The 21,278-nt window shown below is 34.1% G+C and overlaps 1 protein-coding gene and 1 long non-coding RNA gene across 2 annotated transcripts in view; one reads left to right on the forward strand and one right to left on the reverse strand.

Annotated features, from left to right (window-relative positions):
- The window catches only part of LOC133171525 (NADH dehydrogenase [ubiquinone] 1 beta subcomplex subunit 5, mitochondrial-like), a 317,834-nt gene that overhangs the window by 177,093 nt on the left and 119,463 nt on the right, over nucleotides 1-21,278 (forward strand). The gene's annotated exons all lie outside the window — the stretch shown is intronic.
- The window catches only part of LOC133171565 (uncharacterized), a 32,989-nt gene that overhangs the window by 10,016 nt on the left and 1,695 nt on the right, over nucleotides 1-21,278 (reverse strand). Inside the window, exon 2 of the long non-coding RNA XR_009718817.1 lies at nucleotides 13,200-13,267. This is a non-coding gene — a long non-coding RNA (uncharacterized LOC133171565). The remainder of the gene's footprint in view (nucleotides 1-13,199; nucleotides 13,268-21,278) is intronic.

Raw genomic sequence — 21,278 nt, forward strand, 5'->3', positions numbered from 1 at the left:
GATACCTTTGTGACGACAGCCTATGCAAGCGTTTGTTTTAAAGAAGCTCTAAACACCAAGGAAAAACATTTTTTAGACTTTGAGAACATTTTATCATATAAAGGTGTACATTATGACCTAATTTAGTTCATTTCCAGGATAAAGTGCCTGCCAGACATTTCCCAGGAAAATTGTTCGAAGACATGCAATCAAGTGTTAGTGAACAGAAATCACTGTAACAGTTGTTTACTTATATTGGTTATCAATATGTAAATACTATACTCTATTACTTTAACTTGGACTAATATAATGTTAAGAATACCTCAATTTAATATTGTGAACCTGTTAACCCTTAAAAGTTGATGGCCCTTTGTTTTAAAACAAACAGAAAACAATATTAATTTCGTTATTCGGTGGAAAGGAAGCAGACAGTACAGTTGATACTTTTACGTTTTATGGGGAAGGGGGACGGGGATCTATTCAGACAATGAGAAGTTTAATTACATGGAATATTTATAGTTAGTATCACATATAGTAGGCATAGAAATTAAAGCAAATTAGTTCTACATTCAGTCTAATGATAATTAATTAAGTATATAAGATGAAAAAAAGTAAAGGAAAAAAAAAGGTTGACATGGAAAAAGTATCATTATGTTCATTGTGGTAATGAAATTTCAAGTAAAACTCTACCATTAACCCATGTAGGGGATAGGTTCACTTTTTTCAACATGAAACATTTTTTGAATTCAAATCAGCACTGAAACTTTGTGCCTGAATGTTACGTGTGGATAAACTGAAAGTATAAACAGGTTAAACAAACAAAATGTACACAAGCAAAAAAAAAAAAATCTCAAATGAGGGGGATGGGGACTGCACGCCGGTGCTGGATTTGCCTTGGAATACATGTACATACTAGATTGTTGATATCGATATCCTGGAAGTCATTACTTCAATAACCTGTGAGAACGACATTTTCTACAAAATCCAGCACCATGGAATCCACTTCACAATAAATCCAATGCTTATACATTGTATATACATTTATTAATTATTTTCTATGTTCTATGACACCCTATTTATATTTTATTTAGATTTTACCCTCCAGTTCAAACAATTATCAAGAATAAAATCAGCTATATTTTCTACGATCACTGCATTACATGTACGAGCCCCGTTCAAGAATATTTCACTTATGCACAGACATAGGGACTTGAGACAATCTTAGCAAAATCGGGTATATAGTATAATAGGGTACACTATATACCCGATTTTGCTAAGATTGTCTCAAGTCCCTGTGTGCACAGATATCTGTGGATATATAACCATGCACGGATTTAGAGGGGGGTAAGGGAAGGGGGGTCCGTACCAACCCCCCTGGAACTTGCAGAGTTATTTAAAGTATATACTAAAGCACAAATACATATAAACCAGAAGTCTCTGTCGAGACTGTAGCTCTACTGGTTTGTACTTATAACAATTAAGGAAGAGAAATGTAGCACTTGGACTTGAAACTTTGCAACAGCAATAAATAAATAGTAATCCTTGTTTTACTCTCTTTTGTGGCAAGATGAATTGCAATCAGACTAAAAATGTAGAAGGAGTAACCTTTTAAAAGAATTTTAGAGAAATTTACATATTAGTTACCATGGCAACATTATTCATCAAAATCAAAAAAACAATTAAGACAATTATGTATCTCAGTGTGGTCTACTTCCATGCCATGTTATATTAAAATCAGACCAAACTGTAGGCAAAGTAATGTTTTGAAAGTATATCAAAGAAATTCAATTTTTATGTAACCATGGCAGCACTTCACCAAAATCAAACCAGAAGTCTCTGTTGAGACTGTATCTCTCCTGATTTGTACTTATAACAAAGGAAGAGAAAAGTAGTACTTGGACTTGAATATTTGCAACAGCAATAAATAAATAATAATCCTTGTTTTACTCTCTTTTTGTGGCAAGATGAATTGCAATCAGACTAAAACTGTAGAAGGAGTAGCCTTTTAAAAGAATTTTAGAGAAATTTCGATTTTAATTACATGTACCATTGCAACATTATTCATCAAAATCAAAAAACAATAGAGACAATTATGTATCTCAGTGTAATCTACTTGTGTGCATAGTTATATTGAAATCAGGCCAAAACTGTAGGAGGAGTAGCATTTTGAATGTATTTCACAGCAACTTCTATTTTTAGAAACCATGGCAACACTGTTCACCAAAATCAAAAACCGATACATAGAATTATGTATCTTAGTGTAGTCTATTTGTGTGCCAAGTTATATTGAAATCAGACCAAAACTATAGGAGGAGTTGCATTTGAATGTATTTCACAGAAATTTCTATTTTTAGAACCCATGCCAACACTGTTCAGCAAAATCAAAAACTGATGCTCAGAATAATGTATCTTATGCCCTGTTCACACGGAGAGTTTAATTCGCAGTAAATTAATGTGAAGTAAAATGATGCGAATTAAACAAATGCAAATTAAATTGCATTCACACGACAGATAATGCGAAGTAAACTAATGCGAATTATAATTTTATTTCTACAAGGCTATTCAGTGAAGCTACTATGACGTCATTTACAAATCACGTCATATTGTGCAGAGCAGATATACATTTGTCATAGTATCTGTACACATTTTAGTGATAAACATAATTTTCCTTTGTTTTCCACTCAAAAATAGCACAAGTACCTATATTTGACCATGGACATGTGGACTGTGCCTTAATTCTGCCCTTAAGCATGCGTCAAAATTCAATTCGAATTAGCTTCGCTTAGCGTTCACACAGAGCAAATGCCAAGTAATTTAATGCGCAGTAAACTAATTTTAACTAGACTAATTCGCATTAAATTCTCCGTGTGAACGCGGATCAAATTTAATTCGCAGTAACTTACGTTTAATTCAAATTAAACTCTCCGTGTGAACAGGGCATTAGTGTAGTCTACTTGTGTGCCAAGTTATATTGAAATCAGACCAAAACTGTAGGAAGAGTAGCATTTTGAAAGTATTTCACAGAAATTTCTTTTTTTAGTAACCATGGCAACACCTTTCACTGAAATTAAAAACGGATAGACAGAATTATGTATCTTAATGTAGTCTACTTGTGTGCCAAGTTATATTGAAATCGGACCAAAACTGTAGGAGGAGTAGCATTTTGAATGTATTTTACAGAAATTTCTATTTTTAGAAACCATGGCAACACTGTTCATCAAAATCAAAAACCAATAAATAGAATTATGTATCTTAGTGTAAAAAATCAATTGTGCCAAGTTATATTGAAATCAGACCAAAACTGTAGGAGGAGTAGCATTTTGAATGTATTTCACCGAAATTTCTAGTTTTAGTAACCATGGCAACACCGTTTATCGAAATCAAAAACCAATAAACAGAATTATGTATCTCAGTGTAGTCTGCTTGTGTGCCAAGTTATGTTGAATCAGACCAAAACTGTAGGATGAGTAGCATTTTAAAAAAATTTATTACAGACAGACTGATGGACAGACAGACAGCTAGACAGGGGGATGGACATCTTACTATTGCATAAGCTCTTCTGGTCTCTGACCAGTAGAGCTAAAAATGACTAGAAAAGAAATATGGACCCCACCATCACCACCATGAAATAGGTGATTTTCATGTTTGGGAAGTGGATTTTAGTTTCGCATGTGCACGCAAATAGGCAATACTTTTTTATATTAATAAAGAAGGAGCACAAGCAAACTATGTGATTCTTGACAATCAAAAGAAAACACTTTTTTATCCTCTGCCGATCGTTACATCTATATTATGTTTCCATGCTATATACAATTCCTATAGGTCTGTCAATCTATAGTAATGTGAGAGGAGCAATTGGACCTGACCCCCTCCAATCTGATATTATCACTCATGTAATAATTTACCCCCTCCCCCCCCCCCCCCCCCCAAGGTTAATGTTTTCTTTTTTTCTTTTTCTTTTTACATTATGTATATATTACATCCCTCCTTTGTTCAATTTCATTAAGTACATAAAATGCTATACATTACCCCATTTTGACCATCTCCAGAAATGAAGTGACCAAAATACATTTATGTGATTTATGTATATACGAGGGGCATTTGAAAAGTTCTGAGAACTGCTTGCTAAAATATTAACCATTTCACAGAAGTTAATAAGTTTTATACCATTGAAAAGAGCTGGAAAATTTGCACTTATATGAACATCATTTTCTTATATTTATGACGTAATAGCTTCAAAAAATGACGTCAGAATCTCTAATGTTTAGCATACTGAAAAGTTGCGTATTTTGGCTACATGAGAACATCGAAAAAGTGCTATCAAAGGCTTCATTGAAAAGATATTTCAAAGAAAATTTGCATGGAAGTAGAGTAAGACTATAAGAATGGTGCGGTAAATCAGCAATTCCATATTTTATTTTTTTGCTTGGTTAATAAGCACAGTTATGTTATCTTAGGCGTTCATAAAAGATTTTTATTTATATGATAAAGCTGGATTTTCGGTCTATTATACAGCTCTTCATTGTATTAAACAAAACATATTCTGTATAAAACTGAAGTGTAATAATGAAGTTTTCCACTAATGTATTTTGAGTATCGGGACTCTTTCCTTTTACAAATAAGACGTACAAAAATCTTCCCCCGGACAAGTTTCTGTGCGTATTTTTTTCATATCATTTCAACTTCGGCAATCCAAAACTCACTATTGCCTTTGACTTTCGACTCAAAAAAATAAATCTGAGTTTCATTGCCATGTACAATCTTATCTATTTTCCATGATTTAAAATTTTCGAACATATCTAGTTACGTTGGGGTTAGAACTACACCGGCGCTATTTTGGTTTTTACAAGAAAATATGGGACATCCTTTGCTTAACCTCTCTTGAGCTTTAATCGTTCCCGCAAAATTGGTTAAAACACCTGACGAATTAATGCCAGCAAATTTTGCAACACCGTCCACTATTCTCCTGTGATTGCATACTTCGTGTTTTTCTCACAACATCGTCTTTTTTACCCAATATTTTGCGCGAGATTCATTAATAACATGCTAGTTTTGACACACTCTTAAACCACCTCAAAACTAAAGGAGCTCCTGAATATGACCTCCATATGATAGATTGTAGTCTATGTAATCATTCTTCCAACTGGTAGTTGTGTCTGTTAGCGTGCATCCGAGTAATGAACAAAAGTTGACTTCAAAATTTTACTTCACTGAAATTCTGTCTCTTGTAACGTCATTTTTATGGTCAGTATGCTAGACATTCGAGATTCTGACGTCATTTTCGGAGTTATTTTTGTGATCTGTCCAAAGATACCAAACTCAGAAATTACCGTTAAACGGTTAATATTTTATCAAACAGTTCTCAGAACTTTTCAAATGCCCCTCGTACAGCTTTACAGGTAATTTTTATGGAACTCTTCAAAAAAGGTAACTGAAGTCATCGATAAAACATATATGACAATATATATTATATTTGGAACTGATCTACATTGCATCTTTTTTTTTACACTGAGAGGTGCATTGTTAAAATCTATTGTGATATTTTTGCCAATTTGTCTTTTATCTTGGAAACTTAGCCTCTAATTTTCACTATAATAGCTCAGAATATGTCCATGTCCATGTAAATAGTCCATTTTCCCAACAGACCAAATAAATCAGCGAAACCACTGTGACGTCAATTTTCAAACATAGGTAATCAGAGATTACAGAGCTCACCTCAACGAATGTTGTCTTTAAGTAAGGCAAAGTCCCACACTAAACTAATAATCTAGTAGCGTGCATCCTTAGATGCAACATTTATGCAATTTTGGTCTGACAGGGCTTGCAGTTACTTGGGAATGGACTTATCTACAAACATTAAACTAGTCACTAATCCAGAAAATGTAAGTCAAATCCAGCATCTGAAGCAAGTTTGAGAGTGTTTGTCCCTTGATGCATCATCCATGCAAGTTTGGTTCAGATAGGCCATATAGTTACTTGGAAATGAGATCTGTTCCAAAAACTTTAACCTGGTCACTCATCTGGAAAATGTAGGTCAGATCCAGCATCCGAAGCAATTCTAGTAGTGTGCATCCTTAGATGTATCATGCATGCAAGTTTGATCAATATAGGGCTTATATGTACTTGGAAATAAGATCTGCTCCAAAAACTTTAACCTGGTCACTCATCCAGAAAATATAGGTCAGATCCAGCATCTGAAGCAAGTCCAGTAGTGTGCATCCTTAGATGTATCATCCATGCCCCTTTGGTTTATATAGGGCTTATAGTTACTTGGAAATGAGATCTGCTCCAAAAACTTTAACCTGGTCACTCATCTGGAAAATGTAGGTCAAATCCAGCATCTGAAGCAAGTTCAGTAGTGTGCATCCTTAAATGTATCATCCATGCAAGTTTGGTCAATATAGGGCCTATAGTTACTTGGAAATAAGACCTGCTCCAAAAAATTTAACCTGCTCTAAAAACTTTAACATGCTCCAAAAACATTAAGTGGTCATTCTTTAGCTGAAATTGCAGCATCTGAAACCTTGACTGTACAATGAAACACACTAGAAGCATCTTCCATGCATCTCTGATTAATATAGGGCAAAGAAGTACTTGAAAAGAAAATTGCTCCAAAAACTTAAACTTGGGACACCGATGCCAATGCCAACACCAACACCAACGCCGAGGGTATAACAAAAGCTCCCCCAAACTTTGTTGAGGTTAGCTAAAAAATGATTATAAATTGTTTTAATGTTCAGCTTGACATGATTATGGACACAGGCACTGGGTTAAATCAAATGTAAAATAACATTTATACGACAAGTGTAAATACTGCATTTTTTTCTGCAATGCTACTTTTCTCAACAATATTCAACCAGATATAGTCTAACTCGGACCACTGTCACTTAGTTACGAGGGGTGATCAAAAAGTTCACGAACTAATTGACATACTTCCTTAAAAGAAATAAAATGAGGTTTCAGTGCTCATTATTTTTTAAAGTAGTCCTCTCTGATTATAATGCACATCTGCCATTGTTCTGCCCATGCGCGAATCACGTGATCCAGGCGGTCACATGACATGCTCCATGGCGTTCTGTTCACAGAAGCTTAAAGATTTTTCCGAGTCTTATATTTCTTACCATGCAAGTTATTTTTTATGACAAGAACAGTCTGTCTGTCAGAAATGGCCAAATCTCAAGAATAGGATGGGTAGATGAGGACATCCATTCCCAGAATTAGCATGGTAACCATCACAACCCATGGTCCTCTGTCTCGGGAGCGTCGTTTATGTAATGTGGAAAAAGTATGGACGATCTCTTTTTATCATATCTCATATGTTTAAAGTCTAAAGTAAATGATATTTTATGGATTTAATAATTACATTATTGTTCAGATCTTCATCTATTTTTCTAATTGTTACTTGGTGATCTTTCATAACAAATTGCCCAATAAGGACACATCTTTTCGCTGGGCAACATAACAAACATCATTTTTAACCATCTCCCTGCATTCATAGAACAATTAATTTAATTAATGATTGAACTTCTAGTAAGTCTTTTGTCTTCATAAACCTTGTACAAATTATCATATTCTACTGCAAAGGAATTTCCAAGATATACGTTAAACTTTACAGCCGTTCATTGCTCGACTACGACTGAGTCAACCATTTTTGTCACAAGTCACATACATATTGACGTCATTTTCACATTGTGACGTCACAAACACGGAGAAAAACATTATATAACACCTGCTATTTATAGAATATGACTATGACTATATATGTGCCAAATTTCATTCTGATCTGAATTGTGGTTTTGTAAATATAGAGATAGTTTGCGAACTTTTTGATCACCCCTTGTAGGGAGTGCAGAAGCATGATGCTATATAAAAAGTATATATATGTACTGATATAAGCCCAATGTATCTGAATTCGAACAACATGTAAAGAATTATTACATACCAGATTTTCATAATACTGATGTGATGATTTTATCCTTTATATTTTTTAGCGATGGTGGCGAGTTATATTCTCAATATTATTTAGATCTAGCAAAACACTGTCTTATGTATGTGTATTGCATACTGTAAAATGAACACATTTTTTAAAAATAAACTTGGTCCACACAATACCACCACTGTAATTTTTGCATATAAATTGCTTTCATATCGATTTTTCATTTGTGAAAATTTCAGTGGTGATATAATGCGGACCTAATGAAAAATGCTTTTAAGTCCCTGATTTTTAACAATTTTTCCGGAAATACCCATTCCATGCATGATTTGACCATGAATAAAAAGTATACAGGGGACACATTCTCAAACTTTGGGTTTATTTTTTTAACAAGCATATATCCAACCCTTATTTTCAATGTAAAGTTTGGATTCAGCATAAACTTTAATTTTTAATAGAAATTCTCAGGGCCAAATATTATATCAAATGAACCTTGTCCTTTAATTAGCACAAACTTTCCAGTAGCATGTACTTCAAATCAGATTCTGAAAAAACTTTCCTTTAACTGTTTAAAAAAAATGCACACTTAACTCAGTTCAATACTGAATAATGAAACCTTCAATGCTCTTTTAACATGTAAATTTAATCAATATATATTAAATTTTTGTCATTGTTAGTTAAAGTCTCCTTTTAATAGAATAATTCTCAATACACAAATGCTTATATATGCATACATATATATTTAATTTAATCATGGTAAATGTGTTGTGAATGTCGTTACGCGTTATGACCAGATTTTTTATTTTCCAAATCTGGTCATGACCAGATTTTTACATGTTGGAGGTTGGTATGACTAAAAAAAGATGATAAGAAAGAGATATAATGTCTTTTACGTGTCATAGTGTGTTATTTCGTGTAAATATATTTTTGTAACTATTTAGGATTTGACTTTAAAGTTTAATTGATATTTAGGATTTGACTTTGAAAATTAATTAATTATATAGAGAATATTACATACTAAAATCCATATCATATTTCATATCAGCCCAAGTGGCCCCATAAGTCCACAGATGTTAGTAAAGAATGATTTTACATGTATATTTAAATAAAATCAAGTTAATTAACTTTTAAACTTTAAACAAATGTTACTTCGGGTTTGATACGGATTTTTGCCCACCGGTCCAATACATGATACGGATTTTCGGACCGGTCCTTGATATAGGGTATTGTGACATCACCCATATCGCACAGTGCAGAATCGGTGTATTTACTACTAATTAAATATATGGTAAACTAACATATACCATGACAAACATTTGACAAGACTCAATCTGTTAAGATAATTATCTGTAATTAATGGCATATGGTCACTCGATTTCAGCTTAAATAATTATCCGAGTGGTCATCATCAGTTACTCTCTATAATAACTTAACTCCTTCATTAGAAATATACTTTTAGGAATTTATTCTACAGTCAGAATATGTTAGAACATTCTACGACGTACTTCTTATGTCTATTACACTGGCTATCTAAGAGACCGTCCACCAGTCTGCCGATAGACTAAGTAGTATGGTGGCTAAATTTATTTCTTAGTTTTGAACATTTGAATATCCTTATGCTACTTAACTCGGGTCTTAAAATGGCTCTCTCATAGACTGTCCACCAGTCTGTCAGTAGACTAAGTATAGTGCCGAGTCCAAATTGATTCTATTATTTTAAAGTTTATTTTATTGTTTTCTCTTTAATATATCAATTCAAATTTCCTAACTCATACTTCAATTTATTTGTTTTGGGCTTTGTTTTATTTGATCATTGAGGATACAATTATTGAACTAAATTGCAACCTAATAATATACAGTTATGGAATGGGTATGAGGGAAATAGCAAATTTATGGTTCCCCAAGGGAGGAAACTATTTCCCGAGGCGGCGAAGCCACCGAGGGAAATAGTTTTCTGCCGAGGGGAACCATAAATTTGATATTTCCCAAGTACCCATTCCATAACTGTTTTATTATACCGAAGCAAACAAAGGAGATTTATTAACTGGAGACTTGGACATTTTTAAAACAATATAGAGGCATTTATATAAATAATCAAAAATGCATGCGATTCCAATTTTGTTAAATATATAATGCATCAATACGGAAAAAATAAAATTATTTAAAAAACAATAATTTCACTGACATTGTGAAGGATTATCGTTGTCCTCTTTTTGCTTAGAAATTCCATTATGATTTTGACATCGCATGTCGAAATGTTTTGACGTCATAGTTAAATTGCTAATAACATTACGTCATGGACTCGAGATTCATTGAACGCTCCGCCCACTGTTCATTTTAATTGGTTAAAATTAATAATAAATAGTCATGAGGGAGTAGTCCCAGGGAGTAGCTCTGATTTTTCAGGGAGTAGTCCTCAGATGGGGGAAATAGTATCTTCTCAGGGAAATAGACAGTTTTATGGTGTTAATTTTATACAGAGTAATAACAGTATAGGTATAATAAATTGTTTAAAAAACTGTCTAGCTGCTTTCGAGTTATAGCTCTACGCACATTTGATCTTGGTGTTATTAAGCCTAAACATAGGCTGACACCTTGTCTCTTGGTTAGGGCAATGTCAGAGTTAGTTCCCCTTATCTACTGATGCCTTGTACCTCGGTGACAGATGCAAAAATTATGCCTTGAGAATCCAAATATCTCATTAATAGTTTGTGTTGTCTTTTAAAATTTATATTGTCATCCTCACAACATCAAGGTTCCAGTTCCAACTCGTTACCATGGGACCATTGAAAACTTCATTCGATATTGAATGGGCTGACTGCAGCAACGTCTTTCAGGAAAATTACAAAGTTTGACTGTTTTTTCTCTCAACCAATCACATTAAAGCTTGTAACAACTTGTAACACGTGCATTTGAAGTGTCAACTGATTCCTTTCTGCTTACATTATCTGTCTAATTAAATTTCATTGCATGTGCTTCTCAATAAGAGAAGCACACGCAGAAAAAAATGAATGAAGTTTGTCCGGGGTCCCAGGGCAAAGAGTTGATGTAGGTGTACAATAAGGAATTCCATTTGATATTTGTCATTGTTTGAAATTAATAATTGATTTCAATGTAGAAAAGTATAATTTAACAAATGAAACGTGTATTTATAGTAGCTCCAACTGAGGAACCAGTCGTCTTACCAAAGGCAAGATAGTTGTATACTGTTCAGATTTCAATACGTATAATAAATTACAATTATCTGCCTAATAAGAGATATGATTATAATCTTTGATATAATGCTTTTAAAAAATAAACAAATATTTCCATATACAATTTTTCCTAGGTTATTAACTTATTTCCTGATAATGAATATAAAATTCAGGATTATGTACAACCTGAGATAATGCAGTGATTTACACATTTATTCTGAAATTGGGCCCTTTACAATGAAATATATGGAGATAACGAACAGTATTCAAGCCCAAAAGTCCATTAAACAATACAAAATAGGAGCAGAGCAAACAAGGACCTCTAAACATCAGAGGTGGGATCAGGTGCCATGGAGGAGTGAGCATCCCCTGCCGACCAGTCACACCCGCCGTGTGCTCATTGTCATGATCGGGAAATAACGGAAAAATCCGTCGACAATTCAGTGTGTAAATAATGGCCTAACAATTAGTATGAAAAACATCAGTCAGCATTTGACTCAGTGATAAATTGTATTTGCTGACAAGGTCATTGTATCGACCATAGAACTTACGAAATGATGACTTTAAACGAGACAGCTGATATTCTTGTTTCATCAGCTTGTTTGTCAATAATTTACCTCGTTTAAGAAATTGTTCATATGTAGAGCATGCCCTTGCGTATCGAATCAACTGAGAGATATATACCCCGTATGCAGGTGATGAAGGTATATTGCTGCATAAGTAAGGGAAGTTGACGATTGAAAAGTTAAAGTCATCACGTTTATCATAAAGCTTGGTTGTTAGATTACCATTAACGTCTTTTTTTAAGTAAAATATCCAAATATGAAACAGATGTGTCAGACTCTGTGGTATCTTTTATCTCAAGCTCACCAGGATATATCGTATCGACATAAGAATGAAAATAGCCATTGTTAATTGACAATACATCGTCGATAAATCTAAATGTCGAGTTGAAGGCCACAGCAAGTGTTTTCTTCTTTTCACGTACAAGATTTTGGACAAATTCTGCTTCATATGAATACAAAAAAAGGTCTGCTAATAACGGGGCGCAATTGGTACCCATGGGAATTCCAATAGATTGTTGGAAGACCTGGTCTCCAAAAACCACATAGATATTGTCAATCAGAAACTCAAGCATCTTTTTAATGTCAACTTCAGAGTACTTGTGTGTACAATCAGAATGTTTTTTAACAAAATAATTTTGCAAATGACCAATGACAAGGTAAGTATATTTACGAGTTCCATTTTTATTGAAAAAGCAGCTGTCAATTATATCAAAAAGCCTGGACTTTAATTTATCGTGGGGAATGGTTGTGTATAAAGTAGAAAAGTCATAAGTTTTTAAGCTGTTGATTTTGGTAAAGTTTTGCGATTTCAAATTTTCCAAAAGTTCCTTGGAATTTTTAAGTATCCACATCTGATTTACACCACTTCTCGAATATATTGTTGCACAGTACTCTTGAAGTTTCTCCTTCACCACTGTTAATATCTTAGTGAGGAGTAAAGAATATTAATCATAGACTAATTCTATCGCACACTCATTCCAATTAAATTTGTTTTGATAAGTATACTCTTCACATCTTTTAGACATTCTAAGGTTTTCCCTTTGTTGTTCTTGATTCTAGATCCCATTGTATTTAACTAATAAAAACTATGAAAGTACGTTTTGTATTATACATAAAGCATTATTGTACAATCCTTTAACACCTTACTCAAAGCAAAATAATTTAGTATATCTATAAGTGAAAGAAATCAGGTGATCGAAATTGATCGCTAGTAAATTAAACAGGGATAATTCCAGCACTGTTCTAATCAAAATTTATTAATCACAGTACTTCTTTTTTATGAAATCTGAAAAACACCGAATATTTGAATATTAAATTCATATTCGAATATCAACTCATCGAATGAATATTCGAATGTTTGAATATTCGCTGCCATCCCTGGTTAAAAACGAAAGTATGATAATCCCATCTGCACAGCATACCAATTGTGCACGAGTGCAATAAATGAAAAGTATTATGTAATGACTACCTTGAACAAATTAATATGACTCCTCCCCATTTAGAAGGGGAACATATTATATGAATTACCATTTCAGAGTTGGCAAAATCCAAGATGGATCCCACAGTGGTATTTATGTCAATTGAAGACTGCAAACCTTGGAAATAAAGAAGAAGCAGAATTAGTTTAATCACCAGATCCTCCATTACCTAAGTTTGTCCTTGGATAAAGAAAACAATACAAAACTAGAGGCCCATGGGCCACATTGCTCATTTGAGCACTTTGGCTAGGAAAAAGCAGAAATGAGTTCAGTATTTAAATATATAAGTGGTCCCAACTTTTGCCCGGGGGGGGGGGGGGGGGGGGGGGGGGGGGGGGGGGGGGTAAACAAACTTGAATCTATGCTACCTGAGGAGGCTTTTGTATTAATGTACTAATGTTATATCATGTAAAACTTTGATTGCCCATTGTGGCCCCTCCCTACATAGGAGTCATGATTTTAACAAAATTTAATCTACATAACCTGAGGATGCTTCCATTAAAAAATAACCAATCAGGGTTTGCTGAAAGATTTTTAGTATGTATTCTAATGTAAAAGTTTGATTGCCCATTGTGGCCCTGCCATAACCCTTGGGGTTGTGATTTGAACAAACTTGAAACTACACTACCTTAGGATGCTTCCATATAAATATGTCCAATGATGGCTTTGCTGTTCTTAAAAAGGAAGAGTTTTAAAGATTTTCCCTTTATATTCCTATGTAAAAGTTTGATTGACCATTGTGGCCCCATCCTATCCCAGGGGGTCATGATTTGAACAAACTTGAACCAAGCAGATGCTTCAATATGAATAAAACCAACCAAGGCTTTGCTGTTCTTGAGAAGAAGATTTTTATAGATTTTTTTCCTATGTATTCCTATGTAAGACTTTGATTATCCATTGTGGCCCCATTCTACCCCCAGAGGTCATGATTTGAGTGAATTAAAATCTACCCTACCTGAGGATGTTTCCACTTAAGTGTTTCATCTTTCCTAAACTAGAGGTTCTTGAGAAGAAGGTTTTTAAAGATGCCAGTAATATTTCACTAATATGTAATTATCTCCCCTTTGAACAAGGTGTGGCCCTTCATTTGAACAAACTTGAATCCCCTTTACCCAAGGATGCTTTATTGCGAGTTTGAGAAGAAGGTTTTTGAAATTTTTCCTATATATTTCTATGTAAAACTTTGATCGTCCATTGTGGCCCCACCCGGGAGTCATGATTTGAGTAAATTTGAATCTACACTACCTGAGGATGCTTCCATATAAATATGACCACCAGGGCTTTGCTGTTCTTGAGAAGAAGACTTTTAAAGATTTTTCCTATATATTTCTATGTAAAACTTCCATCCTCCATTGTGGCCCTGTCCTACCCCCAGGAATCATGATTTGAACAAACTTGAATCTCCACTACCTGAGGATGCTTCCATATAAATATGACTCATCATGACTTTGCTGTTCTTGAGAAGAAGATTTTTAAAGATTTTTCCTATATGATTCTATGTAAAACTTTGATCCTCCATTGTGGCCCTGTCCTACCCCCAGGGATCATGATTTGAACAAACTTGAATCTACACTACCTGAGGATGCTTCCATATAAATATGACTCATCATGGCTTTGCTGTTTTTGAGAAGAAGATTTTTAAAGATTTTTCCTATATATTTCTATGTAAAACTTTGATCCTCCATTGTGGCCCTGTCCTACCCCCCAGGGGTCATGATTTAAACAAACTTAAATCTACACTACCTGAGGATGCTTCCATACAACTATGTCTCATCATGGCTTTGCTGTTCTTAAGAAGAAGATTTTTAAAGATTTTTCCTATATATTTCTATGTAAAACTCTGATCCTTCATTGTGGCCCCACCCTACCTCCAGGGGTCATGGTTTGAACAAACTTGAATCTACACTATCTGAGGATGCTTCCACATGAGTGTCATCTTTCCTGGCCCTGTGGTTATTGAGAAGAAGATTTTTAAAAGATGCTATTAATTTTTCACTAATTCTTTATTATCTCCCCTTGAAAGAGGGCATGGCCTTCATTTGAACAAACTTGAATCCCCTTCACCCAAGGATACTTAGTGGCAAGTTTGGTTGAAATTGGCCCGGTGGTTCTTGAGAAGAAGTTGAAAATGTGAAAAGTTTACAGACAGACAGACAGCTAGACAGACGGACGCCAGACAAAAAGTGATCAGAAAAGCTCACTTGAGCCTTTGGCTCAGGTGAGCTAAAAAGGTGAAGTCATTATTGAACAGTGATCAATTTTTGAAAAAATTCAAAAAATACAAATCTGTGAACAGGGTATAAAACACATACACCCCTGGAAATTTCATTGGTGGGATCAGGTGCCCAAGAGGAGTAAGCATCCCCTCACCAGTCACACCTGCCGTGAGCCCTTATGTATTGATTAGGTAGACGAAAAATTCCAGTTAAATTTGCTATAAATACAAAGGCCTGACAATTGATATGAAACAAGAGGCCAAGGGCCCTGAATCACTCTTCTGATAAACTGTACAACCTATCACTTCTATTTGAAGCCTCTAAGTATCCTGTATATTTAGATAAAGCCTTGAAATTCCAAAGGTAGGTCATCATGACCTACATTTTAGATGAAACACTCTGAGAACCCAAGATGATTCTAAGCCATTTAGTACCTGAGAGTAGGACATCATGACCTACTTATCACTTTTCATTCTCTGAGGACCAAAGATGCATCAACTAAGTTTGATGATTCTAAGCCAATTAATACCTAAAATATTTTTTTAAATAAAATATAACCATAAAATTTCAAAAGTAGGTCACAGTGACCTTCTTTTCAGATGACAGACTTTGAGGACCTAAGATGCATTAACTGACAAAGTTTGGTGATTCTAAGCCAATTAGTACCCAAAAATATTTAAATAAAGCAATAAAATTTCAAAAGTAAGTCAAGGTGACCTACTTTTCAGTTGTTGTACTTTGAGGACCTAAGACGCATCAACTGACAAAGTTTGATGATTCTAAGCCAATTAGTACCTGAAATATTTAATTAAAGCCATAAATTTTCAAAAGTAAGTCACACCTACTTTTCAGTAGACCTACTCCTAGGACCCATGATACATCAACTGACAAATTTTGATGATTGTAAGCCAAAGCCATAAAATTTCAAAATGAGGTCACGGTGACCTACTTTTCAGTCAACTTACTCCGAAGACCCAAGATGCATCAACTGACAAAGTTTGAAGATTCTAAGCCAATTAGTACCCGAAATATTTAATTATAGTCATATAAATTGAAAAGTAGGTCATGGTGACCTACTTTTCATTTGACTTACTCCGAAGACCTAAGATGCATCAACTGACAAAGTTTGAGGATTCTAAGCCAATTAATACCGAAAATATTTAATTATAGTCACATAAATTGAAAAGTAGGTCACGGTGACCTACCGTATTTGGCTGAATATAATACGCACTTTTTTCCTAAATAATTTTCTTTGAGAAAGGGGTGCGTATTTTACACCACAATGGGATTTTGATAGGTTTTCCTTTCAGGTGAAACACGGCTATCATACGCACATACCGTAGTATTACCTAAAGACTTATGCAATTTCTTGTTGTTTATCACCGTATTTAAAACTTCGGAAAGTTATTGTTGGAACGTAGGCTTGTTAAAAATGTTATATTTATAACCTTTTGATAGTTAAATTAAATTAAAAAGCAAGTTAAAATTAATTTGAGCTGCATATTCATTGTCTCCGTGTAGACCACCATTAACGATGTTATTTATAGATGTTCACACATTCCTTTGCCATGTGCTTCCGTAATCATAGTACACATGTACCTAATCAGTCAGACATTCGGTCAAAAAAGTAAAAAGTTGTTTTTTTTTAATGAAATACAATAAAATAAAATTTATTTTAGGTTTTAAATAACTCAGTGAAAATTCATTTCAACATAAACACCCCTCTATACGTCTCAATGATTGGAAGCCAATGTTGTGAACAGGTGTGCTCACTGTCACTTGATAATTATCTCTCAACACCCCTCCAGGCAATTAAATTGTTTACCGACTCCAAAGCATTGTTTTTACAGTTAGAGCACTGATCATTTACTGCCCTTATTAATTACTTTGATTATTTTCTTTGTTAAAAAATGGGGGGTTGGTTTATGATCTTTCGTATGTATAAGCGTGTGTTGATTACGACACATTAAACAGTTAAACGTTTGTTAAATGTAATTTTACTTTATCTTATATCGGCCTCATGTTTAAATGATTAAGAGTTAAAAAAGGAAATATGAAGTATGTTGAAACTTAAGTGTTATCATTTACTCGTGCTCTGTAGAAAATAAGATATCCACGAAGATTACCTTGATGTATAAAGACAAATATCTTACATTTGTAAATCATTTTTCACAGCTTTGGAGGTGTGTTGATAACTATACTTTACACTCTTGTTAAATTTTGATTTTATTTTCATAACATCAGCTATTTATTTAATTAATTTCAAGTTCAAAAGAGGAAAATTGTAGTCTATGAGTACTTCGATACTGCAATATCACTTGCCCTGTTAAATTTACATAATTTTCAACATGATTACCTTAAACTAAAAATAATTATGACAACTGTTAAACTTGCAACAATATCTCGTGTTTTGTTGAAATAAAATTGTTTCCACAAAGAATAGTTAGAATACGGCGACGTATAATTTCAATATCACAGTATGCTAAAATAAATAATAATAATAATAAACTCTGTTAATACTTTAATGCAACATTATCTCATGCTTTGTTAAAAATAAATAATTTCCTCCAGATTGCCGCGTTATGGAAAGTCAACATTAAGAAATAAAAACGCATTTGAATAAAATATCATGTTCTGTAAATTTTCGGCACTTTATCTCCCCACCGATTTTCATAGCAAATTACCGCGATTTTCAAAAGTTCAGAACACCGCTTGGCAAAATCTTCTGCTGTGTATAATACAACCGAACTGCGTTTTTCCCCCAGTTTCAGGCTCAAAAAGGGGGGGTGCATATTTTACACCAATGCGTATTATATTCGGCCAAATACGGTACTTTTCAGTCGACCTACTCTGAGGATCCAAGATACATCAACTGACAAATTTTGATGATTCTAAGCCAAATAGTACCCTAAATATTTAAATATAGCCATAAAATTTCAAAAGTAGGTCACGGTGACCTACTTTTCAGTTGACATTTTTTGAGGACCCAAGATGCATCAACTTACAAAGTTTCATGATCATAGGCCTTAAAATGACTCTTTAAAATCGAATGCCTGCAGTTAAAAAAAGTAGGTCACTGTGACCTACTTTTGAATAAATATGTTTTATGGCCCCAAGATGCATCATCTTACAGGATTTAATGATTCTAAACCTCTCAGTATTCAAATTAATGACCTTAGTTGTTTTGAAAAAGATTAGCCATAAAATTCAAAAAGTAGGTCAAGGTGACCTACGTTTTAGTTGACGTACTCTGAGGACCCAAGATACATCAACTGACAAAGTTTGATGATCATATGCCTTCAATTGTTCAAAATATGCCTCTAAATCATTTTGAAAAAGAATGACCACAAAATTTAAAAAGTAGGTCACCATGACCTACTTTTGAGTCGACATGATATGAGGTCCTTAGATGCATCAACTGACAAGATTTGATGATCCTAGTCTTTATAGTAAGCAAAATATCAACATTTTAATAAAATGTATTTTTTGGTCAACTTTGAAATGACCTTGACACCACGCCCTTTGCCCAAGGGTGATGCCTTGAACAATTTTTAATCTTCGACATATCCTCATCCTTTTGTGCAAGTTTGGTGATAATCTGCCCAGTGGTTCTTGAGAAGAAGATTTTTTAGCAACCAGTACTTTTGTTTCTATTTTCCTAATTATCTCCCCTTGTTTAAGGGTCAAAACCCCAGTTTTAGTATAAGCGTGGGCCTTTGGGTCAAGGATACCCTGTGACAAATTTGACAATAATTGGCCAAGGGGTTCTTGAGTTATGGCCCATATTCTAAAAAAGTTATGCACACTGCACGCCACACACAGCACAAATGGCCATAGCATTAGCTCTTTGAGCCTTTGGCTCAGAAGAGCTAATAATGTCAGTGAAAATATGACCCAATGACAGCTAGCTAAATTTATTTGCTAACAAGATCATTATAAAGACCATTGAATTCAAGAAATGCTGATACTTTCTATAAAATGTTTAATAATGTCCTTGACAGGCATGCCAACATTAAAATAAAAGAGTTAAAAGTGAAACTCAACCAATATGGCTAACTAAAGAAATTAATGAAGGTAGACATGAGATTTTTACCTCTATCAGGGGTATTGTGAAAATTTCTGAGCATGGAGAAATAAAGTTGTACTTTTGATTGACAATGCAAAAACTCTGTATTACAGATCAGTCATCAAGGACATTCAAACCCCAGAGAAATGTTGGGATATCTAAATCAATTGGCATCTAAATAATTCTAAAAATTTTGCTCTTACCTATTAATTCATAATGAATCAGAAACTTAAACAATTCACAAGAAACTGCTTACATTTTTAATGAGCACTTCACAGGAATTTCAAGTAAACTTTTACATAATCTGCCAAACTGTGGATTTGACCTAGAATTGTTAAGACAATTTACAAAAATCTAAACTTGGTGATGAACACTTTATTAGCTTTACACCTAAATGCCAGATTGAAGTATTTGATATGTGAATGGGCTTGATGTAAATATATAAATAGGCAGGCATTGACTTTATTGGACCTTGTCTGCTAAAACTATCCCCGAGTATTATTGGCAAATCAGTCATTCATTTAACAAGTTAATGCTAGCATCAGTAATGGAATTTTCCACTGAAGCTGAGTATGCTGAATCAAGCAAAAGTCTCTCCTGTATACAACTAGAGTGTAGTTCCAAGGAACGCATGTGTCACCTGCTTTGTAGCTTCATTAAAGATGTAAGTAAATCTAAGTATAGTTAGCTATTTATTTACCACTAGCATGATTATAAGTGCATGCAGAACAAGCATTCTGAGAGTATTGCATTAGCAATACTTATACCCTACCGGCAAGTGTAACCTGGTTCCCGTTAAAAATTGAAAATGCCATAATTCCATCTAAAATCAATGAAGTGGAATGAAATGCAAACTTGATCTATAACTTAAATCAAGGTTAAGTCACATACCAAAAATCAGCTCAATATCTGCAAGAGTTTAGAAAAAAAGTGCGGAAAACCCTGAAAAATTGAAAAGGTTGTAATTCCGTCAAAAATCATTGAAGAGGAACGAAATGCAAACTTGATCTGTAACTCACATACCAAAAATCAGCTCAATATCTACAAGCGTTTAGAAAAAAAGTGCGGAAAACCAGGTGGGACAGACTGACAGACAGACAGACTGACGGACAGACTCAGAAGAAACCTATAGTCCCCTCTGGTTTCACTGGTAGGGGACTAATAATTAAATTGAATTTATTATAAATAATTATTTATCATTTTACATGTATTAATAAGTGTTTCAAAGACTTTATACCAATTGTCAGTCTACACGATCCATTGTGGGATACTGATCCTGATGTATTTTCATAGACTAGTATTAAATATCATTTTATGTGGTAACTGAATATCATACAGTTTTAAAGTTCAGTATCATGAGGTCATAAACATGAATAAATGCTAAATATCATCACCCCGCCTCTTAAAATTCAAAAGACTTTAGTTAAAATTAAACTGTCCAGGGTATTTTTTGCAAGGTAGGTCAAAGGTCAAGGTCAGTGAATTGTAACGCTGGTATTTTTCAGGAAGTTTTAAGACAATCAGTGCACATGCTAAATAGCATAGACTTACCTCTTAAATGTCAAAAATTTGCTTCATATTGGCACTATTCACTTTTTTGTAAAGTAGGTCAAAGGTTAAAGGGATAGGTCGTGAGGTCTGTTACCATGGCAATTCACAAAAGCCATAGTGCCAAGCAATATATGTTCAAAATATCAAGTCCATATCTCTTACAGATCTTGAGATACAAGGTGACAGATGGACAGACAGACAGGCAGACAGACAGACACCAGGTAAAGTGATCCCTTAGTGCTGCTCTGCAGGCCACACAAAAAGGGCAACAAAGCAGACCCCAGTAACTACTGTC

This window comes from Saccostrea echinata, unplaced genomic scaffold (genome assembly GCF_033153115.1).
Source record: "Saccostrea echinata isolate AGI-Se365-2 ecotype Australia unplaced genomic scaffold, CSIRO_AGI_Sech_v1 ptg000054l, whole genome shotgun sequence".
Lineage (NCBI taxonomy): Eukaryota > Metazoa > Mollusca > Bivalvia > Ostreida > Ostreidae > Saccostrea > Saccostrea echinata.